Source organism: Cornus florida, unplaced genomic scaffold (assembly GCF_030987335.1).
Source record: "Cornus florida cultivar Cherokee Brave unplaced genomic scaffold, ASM3098733v1 CherokeeBrave_3.0.0_Hap2_Chr06, whole genome shotgun sequence".
NCBI lineage: Eukaryota > Viridiplantae > Streptophyta > Magnoliopsida > Cornales > Cornaceae > Cornus > Cornus florida.
Window position 1 is genome coordinate 85,463,185 of NW_026775576.1, and position 26,402 is coordinate 85,489,586.

The window sequence follows — 26,402 nt, forward strand, 5'->3', positions numbered from 1 at the left end:
AAGTCTGTTTTTGTTTGCACTTTTATCATAATTTATTACCGCCTAGTAACGTTTTTATTTTTTTGTTTTTGTAGTCTTAAAAAAACAAAAACATGATTTTACTTTTTTAAACAAAAATAAAAAGTAAAAATGATATTTATTAACCCTTGTTGTTATCACAAATTTGAAAACATCAAACAATAATAGTGTTTAGTAATACAATATATATATATTTGTTACAAATGTACTAATATTTTTTAAATTTTTTATTATTTTTTTATTAATTTTTTGATGACAATAATTTTAGGAATTAGTGATTAGAGATGAGGGGAGGGTAGATGACTTGAATACGAACTTTTGGACATAAGAAGCAACTCACAACACTTGCTTCCATTAGTATTAAAAAGTCAAAAATCTAAAAAAATCTAATTTAAAATTATAAATCTTAAAAATACCCAATACATCACAAGTACAAAATTAGATATACCAAGACAAAATCATTCTCACCAATTATATATATAAATACATGTATATGCATAATGTATACATTTATTATGTGATATATAATATATTTTGCATATGATAATTTGTTATGAATAAAAAATATTAAATAATATATCTTATATGTAATAAATATATATATATATATATATATATATTGTGTTATAATATTGTAAATTAATTATAATTTAATATTTACATATTATATAATACAGATATGATATATAATAATATAAAATATCTACTACTTAATAATTTAATAATATTATATTCTATATCAAAAATTATTTTGTCACAAAAAATAATTTACATTATTATTTAATATATTTTATATTAAAATATATTTTTATCAAATAAAAAATAATATACAATATTTAATATATTCTCTGTTTAAAATATATTTTTTTATTAACATTTAACATACAACTTACTATATAACACAAATAATATGAATTTAATTTGAAATGAATAGTGCATGTGTAGTAACATTAGTGAAAACGTTTCTGCGCTACAGTGTCGAAAACATAGGAAGTATCCTTTTTATGTTTCGTCCTTTCTTTAGAAAAATTGAAAATGATTTTTGTTATAGAAAAATAAAAATATTTTATTGAACGCGATTTTTTTCATTTTACCTTTTTAGAGATTGATAACAGAAAACAAAAAACGTTTCTCGTTACTAAACACACTTTTAATTTTTGAAGACTGAAATGGGTACTTGTTGAGAAAGATAATTAAAGAAAACACATGAAGGTGCAAATTATTAAATAAACTTGCAGAAAAAGAGTTAAAAACATTTCAGAAATTACAATCAATGAGGGAAAAAATATTAATAATCTTTCAAAATCATGAATTTATCTCCACCTGCCAATATTTAGTCTTAACTAAAAGGTATTATCTTTACTCTAATCCATATGAGTAAAGCTATTTTGAGCGCTCTCTCACAAAAAGTCTAAAGAGTTGGCGCTTATAAGTCACATAATTCTTATTTTTAGGGATTTAGGAGAGGGACTTGGATTCTTTAAGTTAAATATTCTCTAACTTATCTTAAATTGAATTCAAAATGACATGTAAAATTTAAAATCTATGTACGGCTTATGTTTAAGGATTTGGGAGAGGGACTTGGATTTTCTAAGTTATCCTAAGTTGAATTTGGTAGATGTTAAACCACAACTAATTTTAAAAAAGTTTGAAAATTACACCGATAAGAAAATTTTACCAAAATTTAAAAACCGCACAGTTGAACTAACCCAACCAATCATGCCCAAATCAACTCAGCCACCATAACAAAATAAAGGCCCAAGCAAGAAAGCCCAAGTCAACAAAGGCGGTCCCTGGGGCCTCAAAATTTATAGGCCCATACCAGAATTTTTTTTTTTTAGGGCAACTCATTTCAGCCTCCCCCAATCGCCTCATCTCTATTCTCGTTCTCAACTCTGAACTTGCCCTCTCTCTCTCTCTCTCTCTCTCTCTCTCTCTCTGCAACTGCAAACTACAAAATCTACAAGAAACAGAAGTTCAAAACCCATATATTTCAGTTTATCTATCTGTCTGCAAGAATCAAAAGTTCAAAACCTATTACCTATATCAAAACCCTTATCGGCATATCATTTCAGATTGTTCAAAAAATCGAAACCCATATCTTTCAGTTTCCATCGCCCGCTGTTCGAGTCCGGGTTCGCCGTTCGCAAGCTTCAGCCGCTGTCTCTCAACTCTCAAGCTTGCCCCCCTCGGCCCTCTCTCTCTGCAACTGCTAACTTGTATGTATGGGTTTTGTTTTAATTTTTTTTCTAAATCAACTAATCAAGCTCTGTAATTCTTGTTTTGCAAACTAAATCCTATTTGGTGAAATTTTTTATGATCTTTTTATTTTTATTTTTTATGTATATATATTTTTACAATATAAAGTAACAAAATTTGCATTGCATTTTGAGGTAATCACCATAATCTACATTTTATTTCAGCAAAACAAATATATACATATTTTTTTCTATAACTTTTTTGTTGTTGTTGTTGTTGTTGTTGTCAATTATGTCTACAAGAAAATTTGAATCTGGGCATGAAAAAAGAAAAAAAAAAAAAAAAAAAAGAATCTGAATTGAATAGAAATCTGCAGAGATTGAATCTGAAACAAATTTTATCAACATGCCAAGCTTTTTGAAGATGGAAATCTTTTCAGAACTAAAAAAAAAAAATCATAACAAGAACTCTGACAAGCAAAATACTTAATATAGGGTAAAGCTCTAAAGTTACTTCTTGAAAATTAAAATACTTACAAAAAGCATGCTTTTGAGTGTATTCCATAGTGTTGGAAGGGGCTTGCCATGAACTACCTCACACTCTGCTTCCACTAGTAGATTCTCAAATAGGATTAGTAAATTGGTCAAAAGAAGAGATAGGGTACTGAGTGGTGAATTGTTCAGAAATATATTGGTAATTTTTTTTTTTATTAATTACCCAAATAGGATTTTCTATGCCTTAATCAGTCAATTGCCTAAAGAAACATTGTTAGTAAACTAAAATTGAATTAAACAACAGTTGATTTTGGTTGATATATTTTGATTTAGACCATCCCATTGAGAAATCCTGGATGGTTTTTTTTTTTTTGTTGTTGTTGTTGTTGTTGTCAATTATGCCTACAAGAAAATTTGAATCTGGGCATGAAAAAAGAAAAAAAAAAGAATTTGAATTGAATAGAAATCTGCAGAGATTGAATCTGAAACAAAATTTATCAACATGCCAAGCTTTTTGAAGATGGAAATCTTTTCAGAACTAAAAAAAAAAAATCATAACAAGAACTTTGACAAGCAAAAGTACTTAATATAGGGTAAAGCTCTAAAGTTACTTCTTGAAAATTAAAATACTTACAAAAAGCATGCTTTTGAGTGTATTCCATAGTGTTGGAAGGGGCTTGCCATGAACTACCTCACACTCTGCTTCCACTAGTAGATTCTCAAATAGGATTAGTAAATTGGTCAAAAGAAGAGATAGGGTACTGAGTGGTGAATTGTTCAGAAATATATTGGTAATTTTTTTTATTAATTACCCAAATAGGATTTTCTATGCCTTAATCAGTCAATTGTCTAAAGAAACATTGTTAGTTAACTAAAATTGAATTAAACAACAGTTGATTTTGGTTGATATATTTTGATTTAGACCATCCCATTGAGAAATCTTGGAAGGTTTTTTTTTTTTTTTTTTTTTTTTTTTTTTTTTTTTTTTTTTTTTTTCACATAGAAATACAATCTGTGTAATGCATGAAGGATATATTCAATCTTTCTGCCATTTTTGTATTTTCAAATTTTGGTTTTTGATTTTCTTTTGTTATTAGAATGCAGAATATGAGGATATTGATTTGTTAATTTTGAAGATTATTCCTAAACTGATGCATTGTACTTTGTTATTGTAATATGTGCTAATCACACCTATCCGTAATCACCCCTCTTTCTACGGATAGGTGTCCAACATTTTGACTGAAAGCATAGTTGGGTTGGGTTGGGTTGATACATGATACATATCGTACTTAGATGGTGGTGTTTCAATTGTTATGAGTGAGATTGTGAAACCTCTTTCTCACAACTTGAGTGTTTTCTTATTTTTAGGGTTAGCATCGGGCCTTAACATTTAGCAAGAATAAGGTTCAAGAAACATGCCTCTTCAGTCATCAGGTAACAAACTCTTTACTTTTTCTAAAATTTTAATTGGCATTTTAGCTATTGGTTACGTTTATATATTCATGTTTTACATACTGATTTTTTGTTTTTGTTTTTGTTTTTGTTTCTACATACATATATATAATATTATTATGATATGATGCTCGAACAATTTATTAATGGGAATTAAAGACTTGGAAGTTTAGTTTTCAACTTCAGAATATATGTTTTACAAGTTTATTAACGCTTTTAAAACTTTTCCTCTTTTGTCCTAATAATGTAGGTCTCTTTTCTGAAAGAAGAGAGTTGATGGGAATGGGTGGAGTTGGCAAAAAAAGGTAAAGTTTTTTTTGCCTAGCTAACTGAATTGTATAAATCCGCTTACCGTTGTAGTAGTGATGTTGGTTTTAAAATGACGAATTATGATAGGAAGTCTATTTTCAGTTTATCTTAATCAAATGTATATCTATGCAAGAGGATTACGTGTTTCTAGATGACGATTATAGATGAGGATGTTGATGTCAACATTGACTCTATTGATGATGATTGATGATGTTAATAATATGTTGATGCACTCAAATTAAGTCAAAGCACTTAGAATTGAAGGAAATTTAGAGTTGAAGACATACTATTGAGCATAGTGCATCTTCTCTCTCTTCTATTAAAAAAACTTTAAACATAAACATAAGCACAATTAAACATCTTTAAGGAATTAATTAAGTAGAGTTGGCTCACACTCATAAGACAATTTAATTGAATAAATTAAAGAACAATGCCATAGAAATAGTAAATTAAAGAGCAATTAAAATTATTTGTATATGCAAACAGTAAATTAATTCATCAATGGCTATTTTACTGCAATTCAATTAATATATAATCTCATTAATTTCTATTAGTATATATTTTAAATTTACATAACTTATTAATGTATTGGAATTTGAAGTCTAAAGAACATACATACCTGATTAGTAATACTCAGATTTTGAAGGTCGATGTATAATGTAAATGATTCTGTCCTCTTTCCATGGGAACTGTAGGATTTAGTCAGGCAAAAGCATCTTTGAACAAAACTGTCTCAATTTTTAGAGGCTTCTGGACAGAATTTCGGCTCTTTTTGGATGCTTGGAGGCTATTGCCCACGCACTAAGGTTGCTGATTGGTGCCTCTTGTCTGTAGTATATATTTCCGTTGGTAATTTGATAAAGATCAATGGAAAACATCTTTAAGGATATACAAAAGGCACAAAAAGGAATGTTCCAAGGCTCAAACCTTAATTTGGCACATGCTAGACGATGGGGGGTTCTACTTGGAGTCTTGCATAATTAGGGAGGTTTGGTCAAATTGCATTATTTTGGTAATTGCATCAATTATGGTGAAGTTGCATTGTTTTGGTAAATTGTATCAATTAGATTAAATTGCATAAATTAAGTTATTTGTTACTTTATTAAGCTAGAGTTAACTTTTGATTACCTCCATTGTAGGGTAATCCAATGGTCATTAGTTTTTTTATTTTATTTATTTATTTTTATATAAAGAATACTATGTAATTCTTATTACTCAGTCAATGAATGAATAAAAATATCTTTGAGATTTTGTGAGTGATTCACAAATTATGAGGGTGTGAGGCCTTCTCTAGGTGTGATGCCTAGGCCCTATTGGTGTGATTCCATAGGTTTTTGTTGTTTTCAATCCTTTTTCTCTAGCAATCTGTTTATTTGAATTTGCAGCCACTCCTCTTTTGTTTTTCTACATTTCTACTACCAAAGCTCCAAATTTCAGCCCTAGTTCTTTGGACTTTCAGCCTCTGAATTCTTTGAGTTCTTAGCTATTTAAGGCTGCTCTCTTGTCCTACATCATAATTGGTGTGTAGTGGATCATTGGTCTGTTCGTGGCTTTGGATCTAGAAAATTGGTGTCTCTGTGTAGGGTTGGTATTTGGTGTGTATCCGTCTCTGTATATAATGGATGGTAATTGGACCTGTGTATCAAGTGGTGTCTGTGTATCAGTGTATGTTTGTGTCTCCCTCTATTGGTAATGTTGAATATGATCATGTATCCCAGATACAACTTGGCCAGCATGCAATTATTTTAGTAATGTTGAATATGATCGCGTATCCTGGACATGACCAAGAAAGAAAGAATGGGGCGTCCAAGCCATGGGGTCATGGCTTAAGACCACAACCTAATCACTAGGTCATATTACGAACTTGACCTAATCAACAGGTTCATATTTTATTTTCCTTTCTTATTTTATTTTATTGTTTATTATTATTATTGTGATATTATGGCCCGAATTTGGTACTGGGTCGCGTTGTGACCCTACGACCCGTTCGATTTGACCCGTTGGATTTTTTTTTCAACCGTCCTTGCTTGAACGGATAAGAACCCATCTGAGCAGTCGCGATAGGCCTGTAATCTGTATAGAAAGATTTGTTGATAGATTACCAGTATAGTAGGCTGTAGGCCTTTTGTTTAGTTGCTCTTTGGGCCTGCTTCCCTTTTGAGTGCTTCTTAATTGAGACATTACTTATTAAAAAAACTGAGAGAGAAGACACAATTTAATACTTCGAGTTAAGAAAGTGTATTGGAATCTGTCTAGTTTGGAAAATCTTCTAAACTAGGTTTGTCTGACCCTGTCTCAATTGTGACTCAGTAAGATTGTTGAAGCTAAATGTACAGTAATGTTGGGAAGAATAAAAAAAATCATAGAAATTATGTAAAATTCGCGAGGATAATTAATATCATTAGACCGCTCAAAGCCACAAGCTTTGAAATAAAAATGTATGTAAAAGTCACTAGGTTAATTGGTAATTATTAAACTGGACAAATTTACAAGCAATGAAAGTAAAAAAAAAAACAAATATAAGGCCCTAAACTGTAAGTTGTTTAAGCCTCTCTAGACTAGACAATTGGGCAGTGCATTGGTGTCTTCAAGGAGTTTGTTTAACTATGTTAATATTAATGTTTGTCCGGGCTTGGTGATTCTGCTACGAAGTTCCTCGAACCTTAGGGTTATAACAAAGCCACTGGATTGTGTAGGAGTTTCTTCTTGTCCATCTTGAGTTCTTGATGGCAATTACTAACATAGGTTTAATAAATCAAGGAGGAGCATAATTTTGTAGTTGTACGAGTATATGTGAGTCAAGAATATTAGATGGAAATAATTAGATTGGATAATATTTTAGTTGACTGAACATTCCAATTCCTTTCTAAGAGTAATATTGAAAATTTTAACATAGTACGCAAGGAAACAATTCATGATGCTACAATGTAAAAAAGGGCTGATATTTTCTATTCTTGAATATTTACTTTGCTCTGGATTACCATATGTGTGAAATAGGAATTCAGGTCATGAGAACCTTGTGAATTGATATAAATTATGGTGCCGGGTCGCGGTGTGACCCGCTTATGACCCGACGACCCGTTATTAACCTCTTCGCTACCTTCCATGTCCACCTGCAAAATCAAAGCTAACATAAGATCTAAATACATCATCTATAGTTGTATATATCTAATGCAATCCTTGTGGGTGCAGATTTAGCATGGGGAATTAGTTACATATATAAGGCCTGTTTGGGTAACATTGAAATATTGTTGTGCACTTGACACACACAAGCTAGCAAAAGAATAATACATGGTACTTTCACCAACCAAACCAAACCAAATGAAACGCACCTGTTGCTTCACCTCCTGATAGGAGGGCCATCTGGACCATCCACTTCCGATCATCAGCCGTGACGGTGGGAGAGGCTGATCGGACGGCTGAGAATTAATGTTACCTTGTTGTACACAAATATTTCCATCTGGGTATGCAGTTTGTACGCTACCTTGTGTGTGTTGTTGCACCACCGGTGACGGCCGGTTGAGTTGGGGATCTGTGAGAGACAATGAACAGAAAGAAGAGGATGGAAAACGTTTCATGATCCTCATCACCGAAAGATAAAAAGAGATTGATAGATGCAAAGAACGAGAGAGAGAGAAGTCTGATGGGAAGGGCTTAGACCCAGTGCACCCGCAAACCCTAATTCAAAGATGGCTTTCATAGGCTAGGATAAATACCCACGATAGCAACCTAAGCTGTGTGGTAGTCAGATGGAGCTAACCAGGCTGCATACGATAGCATGCTACTTATATATATATATATATACTGTATAGGGGTGGTTTATTTCTATATTTTAATAGAATCTCGTATTCTGTTGGGTTCTTGTAGTGAAAATTCATGATTTTATTGTTAATTTCATGATTGATTTTGAAATTCTTTTGTGCTCTTCTAGCTCATGTTGTTATTCTACTATACATGATTGCTTCCATACCTTCCTTGGATTATCAAATCATTTCTGGTTCAGCAACCAGAAACTCCGGAGCTCTTCAGATGGGCAGCAGCATGAACGATTCGCTCATGCTAGGTATGTATATCTAATGATATATGTAGATATTACGTTCGTTTAGCATGAACTAAAACTAAAAAAGTTTTATTTTCTTTGTATCAGCTGCTAGTGCATTTGACATGCGCCAGGAGGACGTAGTCGTAGTGGCAGACCATCAAGGTATACACTGTATACCATTGAGAGAGAGTCATTCTAATAGTTTTCCTTCTAATAATGCATAGTGTTTGATTAGTTAATTAACATTTAAGGTAGTCATTAAAGTGAAGTATAATAAAACAAGATTCAGTACAGATTTACACACTGCATCTTCAGTCCTGAACTTTGTTCCTCCGTTCACTCCTAAATCACACTGCATCTTCAGTCCATCTGGCATAAAATATAAAACTTTTCTTCGTTGTTCTTCTCTGACCTTCAGTGTCAATTAGGTGAGCCATGTGATTTGACCCTAGGATTTGATCGTGATGAAAAATTGTTTTTTAATAACATCCCATCCACACAGTCTCCCAAAGCCCGATCAAGTTTTTTCTCTAATATTATCTTCTCTAGATCTATAGTTGTTCTAGGTAAATGGATATACTCTGAAGCCTAATTCCATCAACTGACATTCTCCAATAAATCTATTGAAAGCTCTTAGGGACCATTGAGGTCTGAATCTGCCACCCATGTTTTCATTATATCATTGAAATCTCCCACAATGAGACGCCTACTATCCTCCGCTGATAAGGCTGTTTTGATGTAGTCTGTTTGCACCATACAACATGAATCAGTCAGAGAGGCATAAATTTAACCCAATACCCAATTCAGATTCTTAGCATCATCAGTCACTGAAGCTAAAATACAGAATTCTTTAAATTTGTTAATAGTCGCACTCACCTCAGCTTTCCACACGAGAGCTAACCCACCTGCTAAACCCACTGGGTCTACACAAAACAGGCGATAAACCTAATTGTCTCTTTACTCGATCCAAGGCTTTGAATTGATTGTCTCCATCAAAAGTAGGATCTGGGGGGAATGGGCTTGCTTAAGCCTTTTAAGCTGTTGAATTGTCAGGGTGACAATTCCAAGAGAGAATTTTCGTCGATCAACTTGGGACCAGTTAGGGCTGGTTTCCTCCACCCATTAAACAGAATCAATTTTGTCATCCATTAAACTGGTCGAAAGCAAACTTTGAGTAGGATGATCAGTTGCGTTTCTCTTCGTTTCTTTGTTCACTTTTTCTTCGGAATCGATACCGGTAGAAGCCACTTTCCTTTTGGCTGTTGTGCTCCTCTCTCAATTGATCTGTAGAACTGGATCTCCAATGGCCCTTATAACTATCCACACCAATCTGTCTGTTCGGTGAGCAAATCTCTTCCATTTTTCGCTAGAAGGATTGAGCTCCCGTTCTTCTCCTTTGTTACAGTGTCGTCTTTCTGAACCACCTGTAGGTCATACTGAGCTTACTTGTTTGTTTCTAAAATCTCCTTTGCTTTCTTATTTGCTTCTTCACGAAACTTCCTTTGGCTATCTTCAATTAATGCTTTGACTTGTACTAAACTCATGACCTGATTCACATGTGGGCTGTCCTGCGATATGACTGTTGGTTTATTACCATTTTTTGAAGTTGGGGCATTACTTTGGCCTGTGTTTACATTTGCTCCAATCCAACCTGCTTGGAGTTGGCCCAGAAATGAAGTCCAAGCCCAAGAAGAGAGATAATCGAATTGTCACCCTAATAAGGATCCCAAAAAATCAACAATCTCCTCTATAGATTTACTATTTCTCCCCATCACCCAACAAAAAAGAGAACTAATAGTAATAAATTTCAAAGCCCCAATAGAAGATTCCTCCCCGTCAAAGATCTTCTATTCCGCTCCTTCCAAATGCACCACCAAACACAAAAAGGGGCTGCCTTCCAAAAATCATGAGCGTGGGCTGCCACTAAGAAGCCTCTGCAACCATAAATCAAATCCCTTGGAGACCGAGGCATAACCCAATGGATGCCGAACAAACCGAAAAAAAGGTTCCAAGAGTCTTGAGTGACATGACAATGCAGGACGAGGTGATCCACTGATTCCCTATCCCTCTTACACATGCAACACTAGTTGACTTTAACCTGTCTTCTTCTTCTTAAGTTATCCATTGTCAAAATCTTGCCCCAGTCCAAACAAAAAAAGCAACTCTGAGCGGAACCTTCGAACGCCAAATTGACTTTTCAGGAAAATTAGAACCAGAGAAGTCGGAGAGTTAGTAAAACAAGGAACGAACTTCAAACCTCCCTTGAGAAGAAGGCACCCAAAACGGCCACACCTATCCATCCCCTGTCTGTACAAAAGATTCATAATACCAAACACATCATCGATCTTTGAACTGTCGTCAAAAACTCACATTCCACGAGAACGTACCGCTATTAAGCCGATAATAGTCAGCAACCAAGGCATGCCTATCAATAACAATCTTGAAAAGTCTGGGAAAATAGAATAGTGTATGATCGCCACACCATAAGTCCTCTTAGAACCAAATGTCCCTGCCATCCCCAACTCTGAATCTGATATGTTTAGAAAATTCATTCCAACCCTTCCCAATGAACTTCTAAATACCCACACCCCCAACTGATCTAACCACACAAGAGAACCACCCACCTCTCTCAACTCCGAACAGGCTCAGAACAACCCTTCTCCACGGCCAATGACGATCACCGCCGAATCTCCACAACCACTTACCTAGGAAAGCCTTATTAAAAGGGATCAAACTCCTAATGCCCAAACCACCCAACTTTATAGGCCTACACACCTGCTCCCAGCGGACAAGATAATACTTGAACTCCTCCCCCCGACCACCCCAAATGAAGTTTCGTTGAATTCTTTCAATCCTTCTTGCCATAGAGGTTGGGATTTGAAAAGAGGGGAGAAAGTATATAGGAAGACTTGACAATGTACTCTTCATAAGGGTGACTATCCCACTCTTAGACAGATACTACGCCCACTCTGCCAACCTTCTTTTAAACCACTCTATAATAGGATCCCAATCGCCTACCCTCTTCGATGAAGCACCTAGAGGTAAATCCAAATAAGAAATTGGAAAAGAACCAGCCTCGCCCCTGAGGACAACAAGAAGAAAAGTGATATCCTGGACCTATCCTACAAGGACAAACACACTCTTTCCAACATTAACTTTCAGACAAGATACTGCCTGAAAACAAACCAGAGCGCATCTCAAATGTCCGAGCTTGGAAACATCAGCATCACAAAAGACCAGCATCCGCAAACAGTAAGTGAGAGATCTCCAACTAATGAGTTACATCCCTACCCACCCTGAAGCCACTAATAAAATCCAGATCTAGTGCCCTCCTCAACAGTCTGCTAAGAGCCTCCATAACAATGATAAACAAAAATGGGGAAAGAGGATCCCCCTGTCTTAAGCCCTGAGAACTACTAAAAAAATCGGAAGGGGCCCATTCACCATAACGAAAAATTTGACAAACGAAATATAGGCTGTCACAACCCAAATCCATAGGATAGGGAATGAACTGGATCCCTACTCAAAACACCTGCTTCACATCATTCCAAACACCAAGTATCATGCCATGAACCACAAGTCCATAAACAACACCCAAAATATACATAGGACATGCTTGGCCTACAAGGCCTTAAGTACATCATTCACATACCACACATACGAATTTATACTAGTTCTCAAAAGGAGCAAAGATGCAAAATAAACAATATGAAATATACATGTTTCTTCCCAAAATGAGGTTGAAGAAGCAAAATGGTACAAGCTAGCATTAAACCCCACCCCAAGACTTAACATCACTATACACACAGAACAAGTTTGACAAGGTAAAGAAGCACAAATGCTAGCAACGACAAAAAGGACATCCCAAAAGCTTCACTAAGCTGCTTTAAGCTTGTGTTTGTGGACTACCCTCCACCTCCTTTCCATTACTTGAAATTTGTCAGCAAGTAAGCTTACATTGCTCAATATAAAGTCGCTAACTAACATTTTCCTATTGCCCCGCGAGTCAAACCCAAATAATCACATAAGCACATAATGAGAACATGGTTAAAAATTATGCTAGAAGCTAGAATTTGAATTCAACACACATAAGGTAACAAGTTACGAGAATTGCATTCATTGAAGTACATTCACATATCATGTTAAACATATGGAAATCCATGAAGGTAGAATCATTTGACATCATACTAGAATGCATGCTTATGCACCATGAACTCACACACAAACTTCCACATGTAGTCCATCACTTACAAAACACCGAAATCGTGCTAACACAACCGGATGCGAGGTACGCTCCCCAATATTCTTTGTGGCCCGGATAACACGACCACACACAGAGTAAACTCCTTGTGCCCCTATGAGTTGCTTAACACACACACCGGATATGAGGTACGCTCCACAATATCCGTTTTTCAAAATCTTTTTCCACAAACATGGAAAATCAACACACTCACCCTATGCAACAACGCATGGTGAGTTGAGAATGATATGATCATGCTTTAGCTCATTATAATCATCATCAAATTATCAAGAATTATAAGATAGTACAAACTCTATTATACACAAAAACAAGTATAGGTTCTAATAGGCATTTTATAAAACAAAAGCATGCTAGTGATCTAAGGAATTTGAAGTGATTACGACTCCTTTTGTTTGGATGTAAAATATTTTTCAGAAATATATATTTTGGAGTTTGGTGGTTGTAAAATATTTACGAAGAAAAAAAATATTGAAATTTAACTAAAATAACTTGCCCATTAATTTTTGGCAAATTATTTTACACGGCCCGCCCGATGGACTCGACCTAAATCTCGACCTAGACCTTTGCCAAACACCTCAAAAGTAAATATATATATATATATATATATATATATATATATATATATATATATATATATATATTTACTTTACGTGATATAAGCATACTAGTTTGATCCCTAGGCCATGAGTTATGGACAATGTCATACAATTGGCAAATTACTTCGAGAAGTTGGTTCACAATTCTACGTTACAGCATATGCTAGTATTCACGTATCACCTCAAAAGTATAAGAATTAACAATTTGCAATAATTATCACTAGTATAAGCTAGAATTAGGAATATTTTCATACACGGAGCACAACTTGACCAATTTTCCCATACTGAAGCAACTCTAATAAGATATTAGACATCAAATGGCAACATTTAGACATGAATCAAGCTAGAGTAATCACACACAAGCATAATAACATATGCTCCATGTAAAATTAAGTAGATAGAATACGTTAAATTTATGGAAAAACACACAATTTACTCACCAAGCCAAGGAATTCCCTTGTTAAACACCCCAACCTTGATTATATGAGAAAACCTTAAATGTTCCAAAGATGAAGATACACCAATTTGTAAATCAATACCACTGGAACGTAGCTCTTGAAGCGATCTCTCACTTTCCCAACTATCACTCCTTCAAATTCTCACTAATTTTTTTTTTTGATAAGTAATAATTGAAATAAAAAGGCGTTCAAGAGGGGAACGCATCCCTTATACAAAAGTGGAACTAGGGATTAAAATCCCAAAGAAGCCAAAAAAATAATTAAATCTTTGGAAGAAGAACAGGACTTCCTCTTCACATAATTGGAAAGAGAGTGTATGATGTGAAGTTTCAGAATCACCGTGGACGATTCTTTCCCTTTGAACAATCTACTATTCCACTCCTTCCAAATGCACCACCAAATACAATGTGGTACAACTCTCCAATAATCGCGAACAGCGCTACTCACACGGCATCCTCTCCATATACGAATCAAATCCTTAGGATAACGAGGCATAACCCAACACATACCAAACAGACAAAAGATAAGATTCCATCAATCCCTCACCATAGGACAATGCATGAGAATTTGAGCAACTGACTCACCATCTTGTTTGCACAGGCAACACCAGTTAACAAGACAATTGCCCTTTTTCCTTAGATTATCAATCGTAAGGATCTTACCCCAAACAGCGGTCCAAACAAAGAATGACACTCTAGTTGGAGCCATAGAACGCCAAATAGTCTTCCATGGAAAATCAACAATATCGAAATCAGAAAGACATAAGAATAAGGAATGAACTTCAAAGCGACCATAGGAAGAGGAAATCCATGTCATATCATCATAACCTCTGCCAACTGCCTCCTCTCGACACAACAACTCCAGGGAAACACATACCTCATCCACTTCCCAATCCTGAAAAGAACGTCGAAAGTGCACGTCCCATGTAATCCCTCTGCTATCAAGTTGATAACAATTGGCTACGTAGGCATGTCTATCAACTGCAACACTGTATAAGCTGGGAAATAAACAAGATAAAGGCCGGTCTCCACACCAAAGATCCTCCCAAAAGCGTACACATCTGCCATGACGAACTTTAAATCTGATATGAGTAGAAAAAGCGTCCCATCCCTTCCTTGTGAATTTCCACGCCCCTACTCTTCCCACGAGAGAAACCGGACGAGTAGACCAACCACCATTCTCTTCCCCATATCGACATAAAACAAGCCTTCGCCAAGGGCGATGTCTTTCCCTTCCGTACCTCCACAGCCATTTTCCCAGAAGAGCTTGGTTAAAGGGGACCAGTCTTCTGATACCAAGACCACCAAACTTCATTGGCTTGCAAACTTGTTCCCAATTGACAAGGTGATACTTCAATTCATCACCTCTTCCACCCCAAAGGAAATCCTTTTGAATTTTTTCAATCCTATTAGCAATAGAGCATGGAATTTGGAACATAGATAAAAAATATGTGGGAAGGCTCGATAAAGTGCTCTTTATAAGCGTAACTTTCCCTCCCTTAGACAAGTATTGATTTTTCCATCCTGCTAATCTCTTCGCATACCTATCAATCACAGGGTCCCAACTCGCCACCGTTCTAGATGAAACCCCTAAAGGCAAGCCCAAATACGGAATTGGAAAAGAACTCACCCTACACCCAAGGACTTTCGCTAAAGATGAAATATCCTGAATATCTCCAACCGGAACAAGCACACTTTTAGCCATTAACTTTCAAATCAGAGACAGCCTGAAAACAGGCCAAAATGCACCTCAAATATCTAAGCTGAGACACATTAGCATCACAGAAAACTAAGGTGTCATCCGCAAAAAGTAAATGAGAGACCTCCATCTGATGGATAGGATCTCTTCGCACCATAAAGCCCTTGATAAGATCAAGATCCTCTACTCTTCGCATAAGTCTGCTTAATCCCTCCATAACAATAAGAAAGAGGAAAGATGATAAGGAATCTCCTTGTCTTAAACCCTGAGAATACCCAAAGAAACCAGCAGGAGACCCGTTCACAAGAACAGAGAATTTGGCAGACGAAAGGCATGTCTGAATCCATTTCCTCCATTTACTTCCAAACCCCATTCTCTGAAGCAAATAAAGCAGGAAATTCCAATTTACATGATCATACGCTTTCTCAATGTCAAGTTTGCACGAGACTCCGGGAACACCACTTCTCAATCTGGAGTCCACACATTCACCTGCAATAAGAACTAAATCAAGAATTTGTCTTCCTCCAACAAAAGCATTCTGGAAGTTCGAAATAATCCCATCCATCACTCCCTTCAACCTAAGAGCAAGGACCTTAGCCATAAGCTTGTAGATACATCCCACTAAGCTGATAGGACGAAAGTCTTTAATGTCAAAAGCACCTCCCTTCTTAGGGATAAGGGTAATGAAAGTTGCATTAAGCGACTTCTCATCACTCTCCAACAAAAACCTCATAGTGAATCCATCCGAACTCGGAAACTTATCACCATTATAGCTCTTCAGAGCTGTCAACACTTCCTTTTCAACTCTGAAGTCGAATCAAAGTCAAGTCTGCCTACCCCTACTCACCTTTTCCGCCCTACACAACTCCACCCCATCAACACGAATCCTCCCAATATGATTGCCACTCCTGTGAGCATTTACAAGCCTATGAAAGAACGGTCACCCTCTTTAAACCACAGAGTCCTAGATTTTTGTCACTATCAAATCTCCTCCAAAATAGCGATCTCAACAATCTCTGCCTGACAATCTGCTCTACGGACTTTCTGAGCCTCAACAATACTATTCATCTCTTCCATCTAATCAATCTCAACAATATCAGAAAACGGCCCTGTTCTTCCTCCACTCTAAATTCCCAAACACCTCTTTATTCCATCTTTTAAGCTGTCTCCAAGAACCAAAGCTTCGCAGCCAAAACAAAACTAGAGGTACCAACCACCATAGCCTCCTCCCACCAAGACCGAATCCTCCCCTGGAAGTGCTCCGCTCCGAGACACGTATTCTCAAATCTGAAAGGAGTACACCGAAATCTCAAACCACCACAATCCAGGACCAACGAAATATGGTCTGATGTCACCCTGGCCAAAGCTGCCTAAGCAATATCCGGAAATCTCTCCTCTTAGTCCCCGGAAATAAAAAATCTGTCCGATCGGGAGAGAGTAGGGGACTCCCTACCGCCAGACCAGGTGAAGGCTGCACCCTCCAACGGAAGGTCAAAAAGGTGATGACCATCAATAAACTCCGAGAATTGCAATATAGCCAAAGATCACATGCCACCGGTAGATCTCTCTGACGGGGATCTAACCACATTGAAGTCCCCACCCACGCACCAAGGAAGGGACCACATACCCCTCACAAGACTGAGCTCCTCCCATAGCAAGTATCTCTCTCCATCCTCTACCGGCCCATAAAACTCCGTAATAGCCCATCTAAAGCCATCCCCCATCACAAAAGCGCATGAAATAGAAAACCTCCCTTTCCAACTGTCCTTATTCTATCCCACATGACGAGATTGCCCCTAGAAGACCCCAAAGCATCCAACGGCTCCCACTATACAAACCTCCCTCCCCAAAGACTCCTTGCCACCCTATCCGTCATTGAAGCAACCTTTGATTCCTGCAAACGAACCACCTGCACCCCCCACTTCCTCACCCCTAACTTCACCACCTTCCTCTTATTTGGATCATTGAGACCCCGGACATTCCAAGAATTAATTCGGAGCTTCATGAGGAAACACTATCATTGCCCCCTTCCCCTACTCCTCCCTCTGCCCCTCTCACTTCCCCTCTCCCTCACCAACCCTTCCTTCCCCTCATAGTTGACATAAGAGATGAGATTCCTCACCTCCCTCTCCTCTCTCCACAAAAAGGATTCATCTTCCTCCTCCCCCTTCTCTGCTGTCGCAAGAAGAATCTCCAAAGCCTGCTCCCTGTTTCCCTCCCAACAATTCACTTTTCTCACCAGTATTCTTCTTCACCCACCCCTTATCTAAATCAGCAACTCCCTGCCCCGTAGTACCCGTCCCATCCCTTCCGGATGCACCACAGCCAGGAGATCAACCACTCCTAAGTTTGAATGACCCATTCCCTCCCACACCATTAAGTCAAGAGACCCATCCCTCTTGTCCCGCAACTCATTTCCCTCACCTCTTTCCAGCCCCTTCTTCGTCTCTTCACAAGACAGCCAGTCATTGGAGCTATCCCATCCACAATCCGACCAATCATACTGGGTATCCTGAGCCTTGCTTGGCAACTCATCAGACAAAGGTCTATGTTTTTACAGTTCCTGTATCAACAGAGCTGCAGATTCATCACTAAGAGTGATATGGATATTGCTACCAACGCAAACAGCCATCTTCTCAAAGCGACCAATCTCACCATCAGCCTGAATGCTCAACACTCTCTGCTCAGCAGCCTTGCATACATCAGGACCCTTGTCCCTTTGAATCTGAACCTCTCACAAGCTCCCCATATCCCTACCATAAGAAGCAAATGGAGAACAAGAAACATCTGGAAGCAAGCCAGCTTCCCCCCTGCAGTTCATATCATCACCTCATTCAGAATTAAGCCCAGTCGTAACAGAAATAGTCACATCCCTTTTTGACTTCTCCGAATCCGGATGCTGAGTTGAATCCAGATATTGCTTTTCTGATCAGCCCTTTCAAAAATTCAGCCATTTACCAAACTGGAGTTCTGCTTCACCGTTTGGATTTGCCGAGCACCTTTTCATAATATGCCCAAAGCAGCCACAACGAAAGCATGTCTTCGGGAGACGTTCATAACAAAGTGGGAGCTCATCATCTTACCTCCATAGTTAAGTTTTGCAAATCTTCTAATAGGTTTTGTTGTAGGATTACTTGCATCCGAATGTATTGGTGCCCATGTTCCCCAGCATCCCTGATCTCTATCATTTCTGCCGCTTCGAAGCCCGCTGCAATTTTCTGTCTGAGTTCCTGTGTGATACAATCGATTAGTAAATGTGTAATATGAACCCAGCACTTTACTGAACTAAAGTCCATCTCGTGAAGTTGCAGACCTTTCTTCCATGGAATCAAACATAATAGATGGTTATTGAAAGCTCCATGGACTGGATCTTTGAACTTTCAGGACATCTTCAGGCGTCAATAAGATAAGATAAAATGGTATAGGTTTTATTTGAACTTTCATTACAACACCCCCACAATGAAACCCATAACATTCCTGGGGACAAAGATGCTAATAGGTTTCTTACCAAAATATTTCCCGATTAAAGCTTCTTTCCCCCACATCAATCCCCTGTTTCTTAGTTGCATGATTCTAGGTCCAAATTTTGGAAAGTGTTCTTTTGATGTTTTCTAGCATTTTAGGTTCATTTATGGTCATAATGCTTCTAAAGAGCATGCCAGGTGCATTTGCCAAATGTCCCTTTATTATTATTTTTAAAATTTGTTTATTGCAGGTTGGGCCAACGAACCCGCTTGGGTTCTCATGCTGGTTTATATAGTCAGGGTGCTATACCCTCCTCCCCCTGGCCTCTGATATATACATTACTATACGGTCTGTACCACATATATACAGAGATGTGATATATACATCACCATACGGTCTCTATCACATATATATAGGGTGTGATTGAGATGTGATATATACATTACTATACGGTCTGTACCACATATATACAGGGTGTGATTGAGATTTGATATATACATTGTTATGGGTTGTTTTTTCTTTACTAAAATTTGAAAATTTTAGCAATTTTGATTGATGTGAGATAGAGATTTGATATATAGATTGTTATGGGTTTTTATTTACTGTTGGTGATGTTTCAATTTTTGTTTTTCTAAAATTTGAAAATTTTAGCAATTTTGATTGATGTGAGATTGAGATTTGATATATAGCTATGGGTTGTTCTTTACTTCTGTGATGTTGCAATGGTTATTCTAAATTTTAGCAATTTTGATAGATTTCAATATTTGCAAGAAAGAAGTGTTGTGGTGATCTAAAAATAAGACCTTTAACCACTACAGAGGAGTGGTCTAGACCTGCACATTTTAGGAAATACTATCCATTTGACAACTCAGATACATCGTGAGATTTAGCAGTCTACGTGGGGACTCTGTCGGACAAAAGATTTGATTTTTATATGGGAATTGATCTTCCAAATATTTCGACTTCACACGGGAATTGTAATAACCAACAATACAAAATTTGTTGGAACTGAAGATGTAAACTTTCTTCCATAGCTTAGTAAAGGAGACTTATAACCGCTAAAGCACATCTTTCTTCCAAATAACTAAAACAAAAAAAGAAAAGAAAAAAGGTTAAGGGTTAAATCAAAATCCAAGCAGGTACCCAAATGTAAGTTGAGCTAATTTATACAAGCAAGCAAGCACAAACAGTGACATCATAATCCACACGTCCATCAAGTTGTTCAATCTTGTAAAGATGATGAAACACTGCATTCTATAACATTGCATGCAGGATCAATTTTGAGCAGGGTTACCGATACGCAATGGTTAGGCAAGGGATCAGTGGAAAGCTCCCCCATAGTATCGTCGAACCATGACCGCACCAAGCAAAACTGCAAATTGCCCGGATAGAGAAGAAAATCCTCAGTCCGAAATCTAGGGGCATCATCATGTTTTAAAATTTAAATACAATGGGATCGTTTTCCAAATTTCCAACTGATCCAAGCTGGTGTCGGTGTCCAAACAAGAACCCAACAGAAGAATCGACAAAGGAAAACCACTTAGCAATGTCATAAGCAAACACAGACGATCGTTGTAGAAAAAGAGTGTGGCCCAACCGGCCGTAACCACCCTCTAGAACCCCTTAGGGATGTTATAGTAAAATACGGCACTGCTTTTGTCAGTTGCGATAATAAAACCGTCGGAAACAGTTGCATGAGATCGAACACATGTATACTCTGTGAAACACAAGTAGGAAGGAGCACTAATAAATGTCTGTAGGGTTCCTTTTTAACTGGATGATAAAACAACAATATAATGGTGATATCAGGAATACAAATACGAAGGAAAACAGAGGAAATGCTCAGTGTAGGAGGAGGAGAAGAAGACCAACTATCAAGATAAAGATGATGGTAGGGCAAGTATACAATATCTTATGACAGCTTTCCTCTTCTGGGGTTGGTTATTCCTTCATAGGAAAGTGTTATTTATAGATTTGGATTCCATTGGTTATTATCCAATGGTTCCTTCCATGCATGGTTCCTCGCATGCATTACCCCCAGTCTGGATTACGTGAGTAATCCAAGAGATTTAGGAGTTTGAAGGGTTTAATCCTTTTCCTCGAGCCTTGTCCTATGTTGCCATGTCACTTCTCCCTTAATCAGGGGCATTAAATGTTGATTGGCCGTCGGTTGGTCAAGCCTGACATAGCATTAATTGTGATTTTAAGGTTTGTTATCATGACATGTATAATCCTATCATCTTGTTAATTGGGCCTTATCGAGAGCGAATGTACCTCTTGACTTCTCATCCACCAATCTAAGATCCTCCCAAGTTTCCCAAATATAGATTCCTATAGCACGAAGACCCTACCTTCGTCTCGTGTTATACGCAATCCCCTGATGGCGAGCCCTCTAGAGCTCCAGCCTTTCAAAGCAGTATTGTCTAGCATAGCACCAGGACTCGAGGTATTCGAGAGTTGGTCTCTCGAGACTTGATGGGCTTGATGTAGTGTCAGGGCTTAGGATGCTCGAAGATCGACTTTTCGAGGCTTATTGGGCCTGGAGCGATTCTAGGGCTTGGTATGCTCGAAGTTTGATCTTTCAAAGCTTGATGGGCGTGGTGTGGCGCCAGGGCTTGGGATGCTCGAGGATTGGCTTTTCGATGCTTATTAGGCCTGGAGCGATTTCAGGGCTTTGTATGCTCGAAGTTTGATCTTTCGAGGCTTGATGGGCCTGGAGTGATGTCAGAGCTTATAGTGCTCGAAGTTTATTCTTTCGAGACTTGATGGGTCTGGAGCGATGCCAGGGCTTAGAGTGCTCGAAGTTTGATTTTTCGAGGCTTGATGGGCCTGGAGCGATGCCAGGAATTAGAGTGTTCGAAGTTTGATCTTTCAAGGCTTGATGGGCCTGAAGCGATGCCAGGACTTAAGGTGCTCGAAGTTTGATCCTTCGAGGCTTTTGACTTTTCAAACTGTCACGGAAGATTTGGCTAGGGCTGTATTGACTTGTTAACATGCCACGTCCGTTTCTAATAAGTGACACCCACAATGTCTGAGCATCATGTTTTGGTAGAATACCTCTAAATCATGGCCGCCCTTATCTCCACTGAGAACAAAAACCCTATCATCATAGGGCTTCAAAGGCTTTATCACGACGGGTTCGCACTTGTAAGTTCGCATATTTTGTTTTGCTTGGAAATCACAAGTCACACTATCATACACCCAAACCTCACTAGTTTGTTTCCTTCCAGAACCAAGCATATAAATTCTGGATCCAAAACAGAAAAAACCCATACCATGCTCGAATTCTTTTCCCAAAAGAAGCACCGGCTCATCCAGATCCACCAAAATGGGTGCCGGAATTGTTGCCGCCGGACGAGAAACTGCTGTCCAGTGGGAGAAATAACTAAATAGGGAGACAGTCATCCATCTGTCTGCTGTACAAAGCATAATTATACTCCTTCGATGTAGCATAAACAACGATCGATGTATAGACAATTCTTCTTGCTTGACCATCCCAGTGTATTCATTCATCTTACGGGCTAGGCATGAGACAATCAATTTGTATTTATCGGAAGAGGGAGTCAAAGTGAGAGAACCTTACACGATGGGAATCAGAAAACTAGTTCAGATGAACTGGAAACCTAGAGACGGCTGAAGAGAGATGGCGGAAACCCCAGAGACAATTTGTGTAGACAACGTTAGTCCGGATGGCATGAGCCCAGCAGATATATATTAGGGATTCTTACATAAATGTACTTATGGGCTTATATTTACTGTATGATTAAGTCAAAGTCTTGAAGTTTTAAAAAAAATGAGGTTGACTGAATTGCTGGACATGAACTTTTACTGTTTATTATACATTTTTACCTAAAATACCCTTCCTCTGTTTAAATCAAATTACTTCACTACCCTCGTTTCATTTATCCAGTAGATCCACATTTTTTGGGAGTTCATTTGAGATTCACAACCATGGGATTTTGGCAACAGTGGGTAGAGAAGGGTGAGTGAGCGTGGCGGTGGTGGTTGCGCCATAATGAATCTGTACGGCGAAGGGTGAATGAGAAATAAAATCATGGTGGTTGCTCCATCATCGATCTGCAAGGCGACTGAGTGAGCCTCATCTCCTTGGACGGCGACGATTCCACCATCAGCCCGTCTTTGCGACCTAATTGGACGGTGTGGTGTATTAGGGACCTTTCAATATCCTATTACCATCAACAGCAACCAAGACCCTAAAATCAAATCAACAACACCTAATCAGACCCACTCAACGTCACGGTGATGGTGGACGAGGTGGCCTGACAGTCTGCTTACTCCACCGCTGATCCATTTACTTCACGCCGGAAGTTCACCGCTGATCCGTCCGCCTCAAAGTTGTTCTATATCACGCTCCCATGCCCCCCGCCGCTGGCCAGCAATCGTTTCTGTAGCGATCAGCCGCCGACGCTCTTGCCGGTTCAAGCTCAACCCCTTTAATCCATCTTCTTCCCCATACATCGCTTTCGAGTTCAAGTGTCGTCGTGGAGGGTGGGGGTGGTTGTGTGTCGGTGGGGAGAGGGAGAGGGAGAAGGATTAGAGATTGGTCTCACTTTTCCCAGGTCTCTCTCTTCATGTATATACATATTTATGTATATATAGCGTTTTTATATATTTAAGATTTCTTCTTGATCTGTGTTGATGTATTTTGAATTTGTCTGTTTATTAAGGAGTGATTTGTGATTTTCCACACTTCATGTTTTTATTATTATAATTCAGCACAAAGTGAATTTCTCTATTTATTGGGGGAATTATGAAAAAAAAAAAAAAAAAAAGTGAGATTGGGGAAGTATAAGAGAATCGGATTTGATTCAGAAAGGGTACAATTTGCAGGCTGTTTGGAGTCCAGATGCCAAATTGGGTGCGGGTAGAAGAGAAATTCTTTGATTTCTTCTAGACGATATGTGGGGGAATTGAGGTTCGGATCTTATCGGGCCATCAATGGAGGCCGAAGTGGACGGAGAGGAAGATGGCGAAGAATACGCCGTTGGTGAGATGCAGGGGGAGAGAGTGTTTATGTTAATTTGTGTCTGAATTAAATGAATGGGGGTCGTGAAGTAATTTGATTTAAACAGTAAAAGGGGTATTTTAGGTAACAAAGTATAATGAACCGTTAAAGTTCATCTCTATATCAGCAATTCAGTCAATCTCATTTTTTTGAAACTTCAAGACTCTGACATAATCATTCAGTAAATACAGGCACATAAGTACATTTATGTGTAAAAATTCCTGTATTTTATGCCTTATATTTGATTACAAAAATTTATTTTGTAAATTTTGAAAATTTACTATTTTATTGTTATAGTATATGGTATATGATATATGTTGATGAGTCATTTTATTCAACACTAGATTTTTCTAGTATTCTGAACTTCTGATCCTAAATATAAAGAAATTCGAATCTCGCTCATCTATTGAATATAATTGAATAAAGGAATTAGGTTTTCATATATAAGATTAATATAACTTATAGTCATGGAAGGACCAATTTAACTCGCTGTCATACACTATGTCTTTATTTACATCTACAAACAAATAAATACCTTGTGGCAGCGAAAATTTTAGTTGTAACAAATTCATCAATATGACAAGTTTTATTCCGTTACTATATTATGATAACACGTACCTAGTTAGTAAGTTATCATGTTGATAATTTCTCGCACCAGAAAAACAACATTAAAATCTTGTAGTGGGCCTATGGGGAATTAAAACTTTTTTCTTTGATACGAGTAATCCTTCAACTTTTGATAAAATTTTAATGTAGATTAGTGCCTTGGCATTCTAGTTTTTAGGAAAAAATTTCTAGCAATTTATGCTGCAAAGAGAAAAGGTATGTCAATTATTATGATAATTACAACCAATCAACCCTAACTATCTACATTCTTAAGCTTTATATGGAGGTTACCAAAGGACAGTGATTTGAAGGATTCCGGAAGGACCGCCTTGTACTGCTGCACTAGGTTCTCTCTCTCTTACACTGTAAGTATATAAATGACTGAATTTTTGTAGTCATTATTTTCTTCTTCTTTTTAATTTTTTTAAGTGAACTTTTATAGTCAAATTCAAAGTTGAAGTTTATGTAGAGAGTTCAATTATCTGATACGTAAGAAAAGCAAATCCATTATGAGCTTATAGTTATCATATTGCTCCAAACAGATTGGAATATGATAAAAAAAAAAAAATCAGTTTGTGTTTCAACTCATTAGATTTCTTATATAGAGAGCTTGCTTTGCTGCTTCTCACTCTGAAGAGGCTCTCTTTTGAAATTGTTTTTTGAAGATCCTAATTGGGTGCTCATCATGCTGAAACTTATACAAATTCGGTTCATATTTCAAGTACATTATAGGATACAACAATATATGCTGATACTCTATGTTTCTCTCTCGTAGACACACACACACACTACCTGCTTTAATATATCTGGTTTTGATGTAGTAGACCATTAGAAACAAAGATGGTATGATTGAGAAAAAGAGAGAAGATTTGCTTTCTTGCCAATGGCACTTGAGATTATAGCGAGTCCTGTAAAACCTGCAAAAACAACAAATGCGTAGTATTATATATTGTATTTGAGTTATATATCTATTTGTGTAATACCGAAATATGGAAAACAAATAGTACCAGAATCGCATCCAACTGTAATGGTTTCATTGAGATACTGCACAGAGGCCTTGTTGACGAACTTGTAGTTGCTCTTAGCTAAATGAATACACATGAGCACTGCCTTGGTGTGTTCTGCACGCCCTCCTGGCTTGCAGTAGTCCCGTGTCGGCTCTGGTCACGTTAATCCAACCTTCTTCAGTTAACTGGTACTTGTCTGGGCAACTATTCGACGTGTGTCACATGACCAACAAGGCCTATCAGTGTAAACATCAACATTTAAAATACTAGAGTGTACCAGTAAGTGACTGCTCTAAAATTTTGAAACCATGTTTGCAACAAACAATAATCCATATCATGAAATTTAGATTAGGGTCGTACGACAATTATTGGTTGTTATATGATCAAGCTTGCTTGATCATAGATTTACAGCCATCTAATATTTCTTATAAAAGTAACTTGGTAAAATTGGCGTACTCAATTTGAGAGCGTGACTATCATTATATACAAGAGGAAAATTACAAATATGGAAAGAGAATAAAATAAAATCAGAATAAAAATAAAATCCCTAAATATTAGCCTATATTGAAGACCCAATAAATCTGCCACAATCATTGAGTCAACTTATGGATATGATTTCCAACACTCCCCCTCAAGCTGAAGCAAATATGTTAACCAAGCCCAGCTTGACTATGGAAGACTGGAGAAGAGAAGGCCCAACAGACTTTGTGAACACATCTACAGTCTGTTTTGAAGAGGGAACAAAAATAGGATTAATGATACCTGATCGAA

General features: G+C 37.4%; 1 long non-coding RNA gene across 3 annotated transcripts; it reads left to right on the forward strand.

Moving 5' to 3' along the window:
• The first annotated feature begins 1,869 nt into the window (after nucleotides 1-1,869).
• On the forward strand, nucleotides 1,870-19,594 carry LOC132312510 (uncharacterized). 3 transcript variants are annotated; one of them, XR_009483287.1, is made up of 6 exons: nucleotides 1,870-2,241; nucleotides 4,080-4,145; nucleotides 4,414-4,468; nucleotides 8,404-8,535; nucleotides 8,620-8,676; nucleotides 19,243-19,594. It is a non-coding gene; the product is annotated as an uncharacterized LOC132312510 (long non-coding RNA). The 3 variants fall into 3 exon arrangements; XR_009483286.1 differs by having other exon boundaries at nucleotides 1,870-2,237; nucleotides 5,168-8,535; XR_009483285.1 differs by having other exon boundaries at nucleotides 1,870-2,237.
• Nucleotides 19,595-26,402: the final 6,808 nt, after the last annotated feature.